Consider the following 13,775-nt stretch of genomic DNA (forward strand, 5'->3'; position numbering starts at 1 on the left):
GTTAGATTAATCCAGTAACATTTATAATCAAATGTCGTTTAGCAGCTGTTGCTTCTTCTTTACAGTCAAACAATTAAAAGACAACACAATAACATACAGTAACCAGTTCTCTGTGTATTTTACATTTTTACGTGGAAGCTAAACCTGGGCAGATGGGAGCTGGGAGCATTAGTTTTTTCCCCCAATCTCAGGTAGCAAGATTTGGGTCCAGCTCCAAGAGTCAGGATTCCAGTCCCAAGCCTGGCCTGGGCTGGTGGCTAAAAAGCATCAGGCAAAAGGCTTTTTGTGTAAATTCATGCCACCAAAACATTGGGCGCGGGCTGGAGAGATGGCTCAGAGATTAAGAGCATTGCCTGCTCTTCCAAAGGTCCTGAGTTCAATTCCCAGCAACCACATGGTGGCTCACAACCATCTGTAATGAGGTCTGGTGCCCTCTTCTGGCCTGCAGGCATACAGACAGACAGAATATTGTATACATAATAAATAAATAAATATTAAAAAATAAATATTAAAAAACATTGGGCGCCAAATAAAGCACAATTAATAAAAACTCAGAGAGAGAAATTGGAGTTCAACCTAAAGACCCAAAAAGTGAAACAGCCAGCCACTGGCTCTTAACTTGACCTCAGTCTGAAATGTAGATCCGGCCTCCCAGAATCTCAGAATGAGACTGTCTCTGTAAACTGCCCTCCCTGCCCCATCTTATATTCCTTTCTCAGGCTGCGATAAAGGCGTGCCACCACCTGACTTCTATATCAACTAGTGTGTTTTACTGTATCCTCTGCTGTAAAGCCTGACCAATGGAACTGTTTACTCTCAGATCTTCAGGCAGTCTTTATTTATTAAAATTAAATTGAAATGCCACAACAACAGACTTTGTTGACCCCCAATGGGAGGCTTCACCATCTTCTGTGGAAAGGATGGGAATGGGCTAGGTAGAAAACAGCAGGAGTGGGGAGGGAATGGATGGAGAGGAAACTGAGATAGCACATAAAATAAGACTATTTTTTTAAATAAAAAAATAAATGATCAATTGATAACAACGTTCTTCTCTAATAAATAAAATAATCTACAGGGAAACAGTCTTGCTTTCTCTTCTTTGTTTCACATGGTGGTGCTACTATGTGTATCTGGTGCTATTATAGCCCATGAGTCCAAGCAGTCTGTATACAAATGACTGACAGCACTAAAGTCAGGCTGTTTTAGTTTATATTTTCATTATTGTTACTGAAAACACAGATATGACCTCACTGGGATTTTAGGAGTCATTTTTGATGAGGAAAAAATGGGATCTTCTGGCAAGAAGGATGGCAGGCCCCTTTTAAAAAATTCATGTGTCTAGTTTGGGAGAAGAGAGGGATGAGAAGGGAGAGGGAAGATAGAAAGAGGGAAGAGAGGGAAATAATCAAGGCTGTTCCCAGGAAAAGGGCCAGTGTTGTTCTTGTTTTATGGTTTGTTTGTTTCTTTTTGTTCCTCTGTTGTGAGGTATAAAGATTGAACCCTCGGTCTGAAGTCAGCCAGACAAGTGTTCTACCAATGATCCATATCCTCCACAAAAATAGTTTTAAATTTCACTCCGTACCTCCATCATAGTTTGTATCCCTGTAGACACTGAAATCCACTGTTTCTACCTCTATGTTTATGAAAAATATATTGGGAAAGGGCTTTTTTTTTTTACCCATTTATAAGAGCAAACTTCCTGGGAATGTTCCCAGCGTCATGACTCACCTCATTGCCTACAGCATTGAGATTATACAGTCTCTGCTCCAGGATTTCTCTACTAAACAGAAGGTGACTGCATCCCTGCAAAAGTTAATGATTTTAAGTATATATTTCCTAAATAAAAATAAATATACATTCATACATAATAAAGATATTAAATAAACAAATACATAAGTGAGCATATATGATATAGAATAACATATAATGGTGGTTTTGTGTGAAACTCATGAGATTTTGTATGTTCCAAATAAATGAATACGGGGAATGGCTTCTCCATTCATCAGCAATCATTTTAGAACCATGCAGTGGTATTCCAGCTCTGACAACCTTGATTCTTTCCTCCATATGAAATATTTGACCTTTCTATGTATGGATTCTACATTCATCTTCATAGCAGACTGTTCTCTTTATTTACTTTTTAAAATCTCAATGAATAATGAGAAAGATCTACTATTACACAAACTATTTAAAAATAATGACTATGGTTTCTGAAAAACCTAATCTTCTAAGACTTTACTGTCCATGAACAGATGTGCAAAACAAAATGTAAGATAGTATCACATAATAAATGTCCTAAGTCGTCCAGGAAAAAGTCACTGTGGATTTATTTGGGAGTTTTTGGCCTGAAACCTCATCTCATCCCTCTGCTCACACAGACTCGCAGACCCCAGTGTGAGGATTATCCCCCAATGCTGGTGCCTCTGTTTCCAGACAACTCCAAACTGCAGTGGAGCATGTGATAGCCAGCTACTTTATAGTGGTCCCAGTTAGCACGGGAATCCATTCCAAAGCCACAGGTGAGGAAAACAATAACCAATTTTTTTTTTAATAACCAATTTTTATTCGTAATGTAATCAAGGGTGAAATCAGATCCATCAATAATTTTTGGCAAAATGACATTTTTACTAAGATGGCACATTTTAGAATTTAAAATCAGAAATGCTACTAGCTGTAAAATTAGTATTAAAACTCTTAAACAAAAGCCATTTAGAAAACTTATTCTTACGTTTGGCTATGAACAGTGCATACAAATGTAAGTTTTATATATAGAATTGAAATTAATGTATATCCATTTTAAGTACAAAATTTATACATATTTTGTTCTTTCATATCATCACAAGCCAGAGGTAAATATAGCATAGTTCATATTCTAGTTTTTGAGGAATTTGTTGGTTAGCAAAAATGTTAGTTAGTGAAATTATTCTTTTACTATTGAGGCCCTAATACCAAATACAGCCCAAAATACTGGGCCTGAACAGTTTTTCCCTTGAATTTGTAGTATTCTGTTTTACGTACATTGTACATGCTCTACAAGTATTATAATAGCAACTTCTTTTTTTATATAGTACAAGTGAAATGGAACTCGTTATATATACATATTTTTTCTGTTGAGTTCACATGGAGACAAAATGGGATATGCAGATTTATAAGTTATGTGGAGCTGACCTGCCAAGAAGCAACATCCTTCTCCAGCCTTGTAGGAATTCAACACAGAGGTAGAAACGCAGCTACAGGGATACTGTAATCCATCTGTACAGCAAGAGCCAATAGAGAGAATGTTGGTGTGTCTTATGTTAACAACATCAATCTTTTGACTGTTTTCTGAGGAGAAAACACCAGCATAGGTGGAACATTTAGCAACATCAGTTAATAGCCCTATGCCAGTCAAGACCAATGCCTTTTCAGAACCAATCCTAACACCTGGAAATACTCCCAGCAGGACTGGGTTGACTTTTAATTGAAAACATTTTACCTTAATCCCTAGTTAAATCCACCTTCTGCTTCGGAAAGACTTCTGTCTTTCATTTGCTGAACTCTGTATTTTGAAAGCATCCCCTTGGGAAGGACCCTGGACTACAGACAGAACTTCTGCCCAATCTTTACTTTCTGTTCCTTGTGCTCCACACACAGTTTCTTGATAAGTCCAAGTAGCTAGGAGTGTCTGCACTATATATTGTGCAACATGATATTGAGGTCAGTTCACCTCCTTATGCCTCTGCTGTCTCATTTGTTATAAAGAGATAATAATGATTGGCCTTCATGACCTTGAAGAGTATCGGTAAACTCAAAGAGAAGTAAAGAGTTCTATCCATGCAAATGAAAGCATCCGTTTAAATGATGAACAATGAACAGTGTCATTATTTGTTTATTTTCACCCTTCTTCCAAGCCAGTTTAAAAGCCCTGGTAGTGGTGGATGGCTCAGTCTCTAAGCTTCTAGCTGCTCTTCCAGACCATATGAACAGCCTGGTTTTTAAACCTTGGCCACCATTTAGAAATCAATCACCCATAATTCAGAGATTTGAACGCTGGTAAGTCTGGAAGTTAGGAAATGTATCAAAGCCCTCTCTAAACAAGGAGCTTAAAGTCCCATGGTGGGGAAACTATCCCATGCCTCTTCTAAGGCCAGACAGGTAGACTGTGTCAGACTGTACAAAGGAGAGGCAAAAGGCATGTTATAAATAGTTGTCTATACCAGCACTGACTCATCGTAAAAGCAAAAGGTTTTCTCCTAACATGTAAAATACATGGCAAATTGCTTTATTTGTTTCATATTTATGATTTCCATATGTCTTGTCATGCATCTCTAAGGATACATTTTATTGAATGACACTCACCAAAGATATAAGTACTATTCTTCAGAGCCACTAACATTGTGTTATTGGAAGATTCTAGTCTTTGAAGAAGTGGTATAATTAGGGGCCATGAGTGTAGAAAAGTATTATAGGTAGTTCTGTAATCTTATAACAGAAATGACTTGTAATCTTATAATAGGAATATAGGAATGTAAAGGTAGATTGAACACACACCTGCCTCTAATGCAATGTGCATTGAAATGTAGAGATTGAAGGGATATGGTCACATATAAATGTCAGGAAATGTTGGCATCCTCCAGAAGCTGAGAAAAGCAAAGCACAAATTAGTGTTGCCTGGTCAATAACTTTGTTTGAACTGAGGGATATTGATCTTCGATTTCTGATTTCTCGAACTGTAGAACAATAGATATCTGATGTATTGAGCCACCTGGCCACTCATCATTACGGTGGCCCTAGGAAACTAATATGCAGACTCCAATTTTCAGTTTCATTGGTTTTATACATGGTGATGTGAAATTGTCCCTGTGGGTGTCATGGCAGGTAGGGAAATGAACTGTGAAGAGTTAAGAGTAAAAACTTACAGTAACTTAGACTGGATCAAACTTCTAGAGAGTCTGAAGCCCGGCAGTTTAGACAGCATACTTAGCACAATAAAATTTTGGGAAAAGTTTCCATTAACAATCATCCCAATTCCAGGTATACAATAAGCAAAAATGAATAAAAAAATAGAAACTCCTTTGCAAAGTACACATGACCTTAAAGGTAGGTTCTATAGCTAAAAGACCTAGAATAATAAGAGAGATGGTTTGCAGGCCATATACATGTAACATCTCCTCTCCCCTAAGGGTGAGTTCTATTGACTGGAGGCTTACCAGAAAGGTCTAGGGAGAAAGTCTGAGATAAACATTCTGGTGGGGGTGGGCGTGTGAGGTATGTGGCTCTAGAGATTGCCAAACTTCACCAAGTCCTTAACAATATCCACTCCAGTCCTCTGAATGATCATGCTGGTTTCCTTAGCGACCTGTGGACACAAGGAACTTTATGCCCTGAACAGTCACACATAACTTCCTTTGCCCATGAAACATGAAGCAAGCATTGTGGATTCTGACATTTTCAACCAGTCTTCAATGTGCTCGCCTTGAAAGGAATATTCTGGTTCGTTAGAACACATCCCAGATAAAGACTCATCTTCTTGCCTCAGGGTGATAAGAAACGCAGACAGAAACTCAACCAAGTAGAGTCAAGCCCAGTCATATCCACCAAGTCAAGAAGAAGAGAATTCAGTGGAACTGAAACCAACTTACAATGTCCGGGGAATGTGAGTAAGTTATGACGGTATCTGATAACCCAGGAGACAAAACCAGTGCCAGGAGTGGGCCATCCCCTTCATGTTGGCTGGCATTCCAAAGTCCCCTCCTCCAAACTATACAGGCAATTATCCTAGAACCTAGGGACCCACCAGAACTTGACAGTAAGATCCTCTCTCAAAAATACCATGCAGTTTGCTGTGGACAAACCAAGCTGTACTGGCATGGAAGTTTCCTCCCTGCTGGTTAGTTTCTATAGTGACAAGAAACTCTATGGAGGCTGTTGGGGAAGAAAAACCATCAGCAATCATATCTATTTGTGCTTCCTGAGAGCTACGGTAATGACAGGCCTGGTAAAATATTCTTAATGGTGCAGTAATGGCATGAGTGCTACAGGGATAACTTTCAGCATTCTGATAGGATTTAAGAAACATTCCACAGGGTGAAGCTCGCCTCGTGTATCCTAAATCTGACCAAAAGTCTGTAGCTAATTTTGTCATAGGCTTTAGATTGTTACCTACTATTTACATTTTTGCTAAATGGACATAGCATCAAACTGCCTTTTAAATACTCATACTGACTCACATAGATTAGTGCCACTCACTCCTCAACAAAGAATCTTCCTATTTCAATGGAGTTGTGAACACCCACAGCTAATCAAAGTGTGGAGAAAAAGGGACTGTCGAATTGCTCAGTTAAAACAATACATCTTTACTACCTCCTTTCATCAAGGTTCAGGAAACAGCTTAGAAAAGGGGACAGAACGATTATAACAACCAAATGTTGAGACAAGTGTAAACAGTGTCTCTAGGCCTGACAAAGCTGTTGTACTCACAGTTTTGGTTGCCTCATGCGACCTTCAGAAGGTCAAGCCAACCAACATTGTGTGTCATGTCATACTAGGGACATGGAATGGGTAGGAGAAACATATGACCATAGCTTTTAAGATTAACATGTTCATAGGTTTCTCCCTATTTCTTATCATCTCCACAATTATTTTTCTACTGTTAACCACTGATGTTCTGTTTATATACTCCCTTAGAGTATCTCTCCCATTGATTACAAGGTTAGCCCCCAAATCCCTTGCTGAAATTCCACTGGCCAAAGCCACTAGACCTCATTCTCGGGTCCTCCTGTGATAGCCCAGCTACCACAGTCCTTCCTACAGGAATGGTTGAGTTTGCCCACAGTCAGATCTTCCTCCCTTAAAGCCAGAGCCCCCCAAGTCCTGCAGGCATGGTCCCCCTACTTGTCCCTGAAAGCATCACTTCTTCCAAGTTTAAGTTGGTGGGGGGCTGTTTGTGTGGAGCACTTGCCGTAAAAACAACAGCAAAAATTGCCATCTAAGGCGACACAATTCAGGACTGCACAACACAATAGTAAAAACTTCAGTTAATTTAAATTTGATATTTCAATGAAAACTACTCAGCAGAGGTTTTACATTATCACAGTGGCAATGGCAGTGACACAGAATTAAAAACTCTCAAGGAACAAGAGAGTCAACACTACTACAAGTGATTTTTCCCAGACATATATGCATGCGAGTATTTTTTGCATTTTTAAAATTTTTGCATTTTTGAATTGAGATTTTGAAGTTGTGAGACAATGTGCCTATGAAGTTATTTCAATTTTACCCCATAGGTAAGCCTGAGTTCAAATTAAACATAAAACCGGGGCTGCAGAGATGGCTCAGAGGTTAAGAGCACTGGCTGCTCTTCCTAGAGGACCTGAGTTCAATTCCCAGCCACCACATGGTGGCTCACAACCATCTATGAGATCTGGTGCTCTCTTCTGAAATGCAGGCAGAACAGTGTATACTTAATAAATAAATAAATCTTTTTTAAAAATTTAACATAAGACCTAGAGCAGAAAACAGTGGGGGATTATATTAACAAACATGACTAGTTTATACTGAACTGTTTTTCAGTGTTAGCTCTCAGCCACTTACCAATGTCCAATATGCATCATGGAAGAAGTTACTGTGCCCTTAAATGATTTTGTATAAGAGAGTCGCTAGACAGAATGGGAGCTCACACAGCATCCCTGGGGAGCTTCATGAGATTATGGGTTGGACTCATCACTGCGTTTCTGCTCTAAATTCAGTAACCTGTTCACTGTGTAAAATCACTAACACAATCTTCGTCCCTGAGGGAGCCAGCCTGGGAGGGGTACATAATAACAGGTCCTTGGAAGACAAGGTGGTCATGACAGCTTTCAGCTTCTCCTATGTAGTCCTACAAGAACTGGCAGGCAAGGTATTGAAGGATGGGCTACAGATGCCAGACTGTAGCCATAAATGGTAAAAGGGTTCAATAAAACATTTCATATCAGACAAACAGCCCTGTGGTGGAACAAATCATATTAGTGGTATTATTCTGCATTATATCTTACCCTGTGCAAAATTATGTATAGGTAGAGTTTCTCTGTGTCTTGGCAGCCACTTCCAAATAACCATTCAGAGGCTTATTATTAATTATAAATGCTCAGCCAATAACTTAGGCTATTCTCCAGCCAGCTCTAACAAGTTAAAATAACCCATTTTTATTAATCTATGTGCTGTCCCGAGGCTCCTTTAACCCATCTATGAACTTTCCATGTTGCTTCTTCTGGCTCAAGACTCCTCCCTTCTTCCTCCCAGCATTCTCTCTGCCCTGAAAAACCATGCCTAGCTATTGGCTTTGTATTAGCAATGAAAGCAACGCATTTTCACACTGTGTAGAAGGATTATTCACACCAATTATGATATGGTTTAAACTCACTCAAGATAATGAGTATTTGCATCTTATAAATTAGGGACTTGAGGATTAGACTCGTAAAGGGACTTGCTTAACATATGAATACCCAAATAATCTGACATCTACGGTGACCACATTTAAATAGTCCAGGTCACCAAATGAAATCAACTGAGAAACTCAAGTACAACAATATTTTGTGGGGATATGACTGTCACACACAACACAGAGCAGGAGAGGGGACTCTGGTATAGGTCAGGATTCTTCCCATCCAGCCCTTATTGGTTGATTTCCCAGCCTAACTAGGCTCATCATTGTAGATGGAAACAACAGACGGCTTCCCGCCACCGGCTAGCTTTACCAGAAATAATTACATGGAAACTGTATTCGTTTAAACACTGCCTGGCCCATTATCTGTAGCACTCTTATTGGCTAACTCTCACATCTTGACTAACCTATTCTAATAATCTGTGTAGCACCACGAGGTGGTGGCTTACCAGGAAGATTCTTAACCTGTGTCCATCTTGGAGAGGAGAGCTATGGCGTCTGCCTGAGGTGTCTGCTGACTCTGCTCTCTTTCTCCCACAATTCTGTTCTATCTGTTCCACCCACCTATGTTCTGACCTATTCAGGCCAAGCAGTTTTCTTTATTACTTAACCAATGAGAGTAACACATAGACAGATGACTCTCCTCCCTCACATAATCAGTCTGTGTTCCTGTTGTCAGGCTTCAGGGGTTCTTTTTAGGCAAAGGCAGCAACTCACCTCACTCATGCATTCATCTATGACAGGAGTATGGGAAGAACTAGTCAAATGCCTTTACAAAGGTCTCTTTATGGCAGTGCCCTTACCACTCAGGCAGATCGTCCTGAATGCTGTTCTACTCCCTGGTGTCTTAGGTTCTGTCATTTGGAGCAACATGTGGAAGTGACCAGGTAATATATCCTGTGAAATTTTAAAGTGCGTTTGCTCCCTGGGTGCATTTTAGCAAGGTTTGACCTGTCTTGTAAGCCCGTCTTATTTCTGGGGTGGGAGCTAGCTTAGGAAGGGCAAAGAAAGCCTCTTAATTTCGTGGTAAGACAAGGAGGACATTGACATCTCTGCCCTTCAAGTTCAACTGAGGAACCTGCCTGACTCCATTTTGCAAGGCCTTTGTGCTGTAATTTTATAAATAAGTTTTTATTACTAGGAGAGTTGAGTTGCTCTCTGTTTTTGTGGAACCTGACCTTCCCCAACCAGAACCCTTGATTTGTATTTAAGAATACCCTTGTCCTCCCCTGACCTCTCCCTAATCACATGTGGGTAAAACTACAATGCTGTTTGCTTTTAAGGTTTTTTTTGTGTGTTTTCTTGTCTTTCTCTTTTTATTTACTTTTTTTAATTTAAAAAGAATCTTTTCTCATTTTTCATACCAATCCCAGCTCCCCATCACTCCCCTGTTCCCACTCCCTCACCTTCCCCCCTCACTTTACCACCAGGCACTTCTCAGAGAGGGTCAAGCCTCTCATGGCAGTCGACAAAGTCTGGCACATCAATTTAAGGCAGGTTCACTAAGGTATCTCACTATATGGAATGGGGTCCAAAAAAACCAGTTCATTCACTAGGAATAAATCCTGGTCCCACTGCCAGTGGCCTCACAACTGTCACACAAATTCAGAGGGCCTAATTCATTCCTATGTAGGATTCATGGCTTTAAGTCCAGAGTCAGTGAGTGAGCTCCCACAAGCTCAGGTCAGCTGTCTCTCTAGGTATCTCCATCATGATCTTGACCCCTTTGCTCACATTTTCACTCCTCTTTCTCTTTGACTGGATTCTGGGATCTCAGTCCAGTTGCTTAGCTGTGGATCTCGCATCTGCTTTCATCAGTTACTGGATGAAGCTTCTATGATAACAATTAGGGTAGTCATCATATGATTACAGGGGAAGGCCAGTTTAATCCACCCTTTCCACTATTGCTTAGAGTCTTAGCTGGGGTTACCCTTGTGGATTCATGGAAATTTCTATAGCACCTGGTTTCTCCCTAATCTCATAATGGATACCTTTATCAAGACAACTCTTTCCTTGCTCTCCTTCTGTATCTCCCCCAACTTGACCACCTATTCTCTCACATCCTCCTTCCTCCTCCACCACCCATACTCCTAATTACTCAGGAGATCGTATCTATTTCCCATTCCATGGTGATCCATGCAAGTCTCTCTTAGGGCACTCCTTGCTACCTAGCTTCTCTGGGGTTGTGGACTATAGACTGGTTATACCTTGCTTTATGTCTAATATTCACTTATGAATGAGTACATACTGTACTTGTCTCTCTGGGTCTGACTCACTCAGAATAATTTTTTTTCTAGTTCCTTCCATTTGCCTGCAAATTTCAAGAGGTTATTGTTTTTTAACACTGAGCAATATTCCATTGTGTAAATAGAATTTTTCTAAAAGCTTTACTTCTTTGAAGAAAGAAATTGAAGAAGATATCAGAAAATGGAAAAGACCTCCCATGCTCTTGGATAGATAGAATTAGCATAATAAAAATGGCAACCTTATCAAAAGCAATCTACACATTCAATGTGGTTCCTATCAATATCCTAGCACAATCTTTCACATATCTCAAAAGAATAATATTCAACTTCATATGGAAGAACCAAAAAACTCAGGACAACCAAAACAATCTTGTACAACAAAGGAGTTTTCAGAGGCATTATCATCCCTGCTTTCAAGCTATACTATAGAGCTACAGTAATGAAAACAGCTTGGCATTGTTATAAAAAGAGACAGGTGGACCAATGAAACAAATAGAAGACCCTGGTATTAATCCACACACCTATGAAGACTTTATTTTTGACAAAGAAACTAAAATTATACAATAAAAAGAAAGCATCTTCAAGAAATGGTGTTCTTATAACTGGATGTCGACATGTAGAAAAAAGCAAATAGATTCGCACCTACCACCCTGTACAAAATTCAAGTCCAAGTAGGTGAAAGACCTCAACATAAATCCAGCTAGACTTAACCTGATAAAAGAGAAAGTGAGAAGTAGCCTTGAATGCATTGGCACAGGAGACCCCTTCCTAAATATAACACTGACACTGGGAGCAACAATTAATAAGTTTCTCCTGAAACTGAGAAAATTCTATAAGGTAAAGGACATGACTGACAAGAAAAAATGGTTAGCCTACAGAATTGGAAAATGTCTTCACCAACTCCACATCTAACCAGGGACTGATCTCCAAAATATACAAAGAACTCAAGAATTAGACATCAAAATAACAAATGTTTCAATTAAAAAATGGGGTATAGATCTAAACAGATAATTATCAACAAATTAAACTCAAAGGCCAAAAACACTTAAGGATATGCTCAACATCCTTAACCATCAGGTTGAAATGCAAATTAAAACAGCTCTGAGAAAACAATTTACACCTGTCAGAATGGCTAAGATCAAAAACACTGATGACAGCTCATGTTGGAAAGGATATGGAGTGTAAAGGGAACACTCCTCCATTGTTGGTGTGAGTGCAAAACTTATAAGCTGCGCCTTGAAATCAGTATGGCAGTTTCTCAGAAAATTGGGAATTAATGTACCATCAGGACCCAGCAATACCACTCTTGTGCATATATCCAAAGGATGCACACTCATACCACAAGGGCATTTGCTCAACTATTGTTGATAGCAGTATATTTGTAATAGTCAGAACCTAGAAACAACCTGGATGCTCACAATTTTTTATTTCCTTTATTTCCTCAGTCCTTTCTACAAAACCACTTGTGATTTTAACTTCTTTAAAGGGGCCCAAGGGATGAATTTGGGGCTGTTCCTTTTAGTCCTACTTAGGAATGCAGTCACTAGCCAGCTCTTGGGTGTACCCCAATAAAAGTCAACTTGCTTCAAAATTGACTCCAATTGTGATTTGGGTAGTGATCTTATTTCTTGCCATTGGATATAACAACAACACCCATGGGGATAATGTTTCCAGGCAATGCACCCCACTCCGCTCTACTACACAAAATCATGGAACATTTCTTCTCTAATTGAGGGCTCATAGGCAAAGGAAAAAAGTACATTCTGATTCTAAGACATAACTCTTACCTTTTTGTTTATTCTTGTAATGCCTCCAGAGTCAGAATTGAACTGTACCTGTGCCTGGAATAAAGTGTCCCCAGATGTGAGGGCTGTAGTCTTGAAGGGGCAAGCAAACAGGCTCTCCCCAAGGCTATGATCCTAGAAAATACATTTTTTTCCAGTGTAAAATCTTAATTGCTTTGGATAGTCTTACAAATAACTGTATGGAATATTATACACATTTGTACTGTGCTTATGCATAATAGAAAGTGGAAAATAAATTGTTTTATGGGAAAGAAACAGTATAGAAAGTTTTAAAGGTACTAAGGGGCCTCCTGCAGCACCTTCTCAATAACAGAAGAGGGAATGAGCAAATGCTTCTGTTTCTGTAACTGCAAGACTAGAATAGCATGGTGTATGAGTAGAATAGAAACATCATAGAGTTTGCATTTATACGTGTATGATGGACATATGTGAAGTAAATGATCCAACTTAGAGATTCTTAAGTGAAAAGACAAAGAATTGCTCGAGTCAGTGTTATACTGCATGCATGACCAGAATACAGAATACTCCAGATGCATGTTTAATAACCGTTCTTAATACTGCCTGTAAGAATGGAGGAATGGATATAAAGTCAATGGTGAGAAGACCATTTCCCTCTCTAGGATCTTGTTTTTCATGTACATATGGATGTACTTTAATAACAAACAGTAGCTAATCGTGACAGTAATAAATTGTCACTTATTGATGTTAATAGGCAGAGATCTAAGATGCCCCAAGCTCCCAGTAGACCAGATGGCTCTGAGACAAGGGTTGCTCCCCATAACCTGCCTGTGATTACATTTCATTATAAAGTAAATGTGAAAAGATTTTTGCAGCCATAATCAAAGCCATTAATCACTTGTCCTTAATTAAAATGATATTTCCTGTGTCTGTCTGACCTAATCAAGAGAGCCCTTTAAAATATGGCCTAGAAGGCATAAAGATTTTCCTATTTGCCTTGATAAATGATATGTGTGAAAGGTGTATGTGTATCAGAGATTCGTGGGCAAGTCTTGCTGGTTGAGTATGATTCTTGGCTGACCAGTGATTGTGCCTTTGGGATGAGATTAACTGGAAGATTCCACTGAGATAGGCCTTAACCCCGGACCTATGAGCAACCATAACAAAATAAACTGTTGTTGTGTTGTGAGATCTGTGCTACCTTTAAAGCAATTATAGAAAGCTATATAAACAAATAGGTTTAATTGCAAGAAGGTAAGAAGTTTGTATGTTCTTGAAAAGTAGTTAGAACTGAATTGTTTAAATTTTGTTCTCTTGAAGCAACTCCGTTTTGGGAATAAAGAAACCACAGCAGTATCTGTG

The sequence above is a fragment of the Arvicola amphibius genome, chromosome 18 (assembly GCF_903992535.2).
Source record: "Arvicola amphibius chromosome 18, mArvAmp1.2, whole genome shotgun sequence".
Taxonomy (NCBI): domain Eukaryota; kingdom Metazoa; phylum Chordata; class Mammalia; order Rodentia; family Cricetidae; genus Arvicola; species Arvicola amphibius.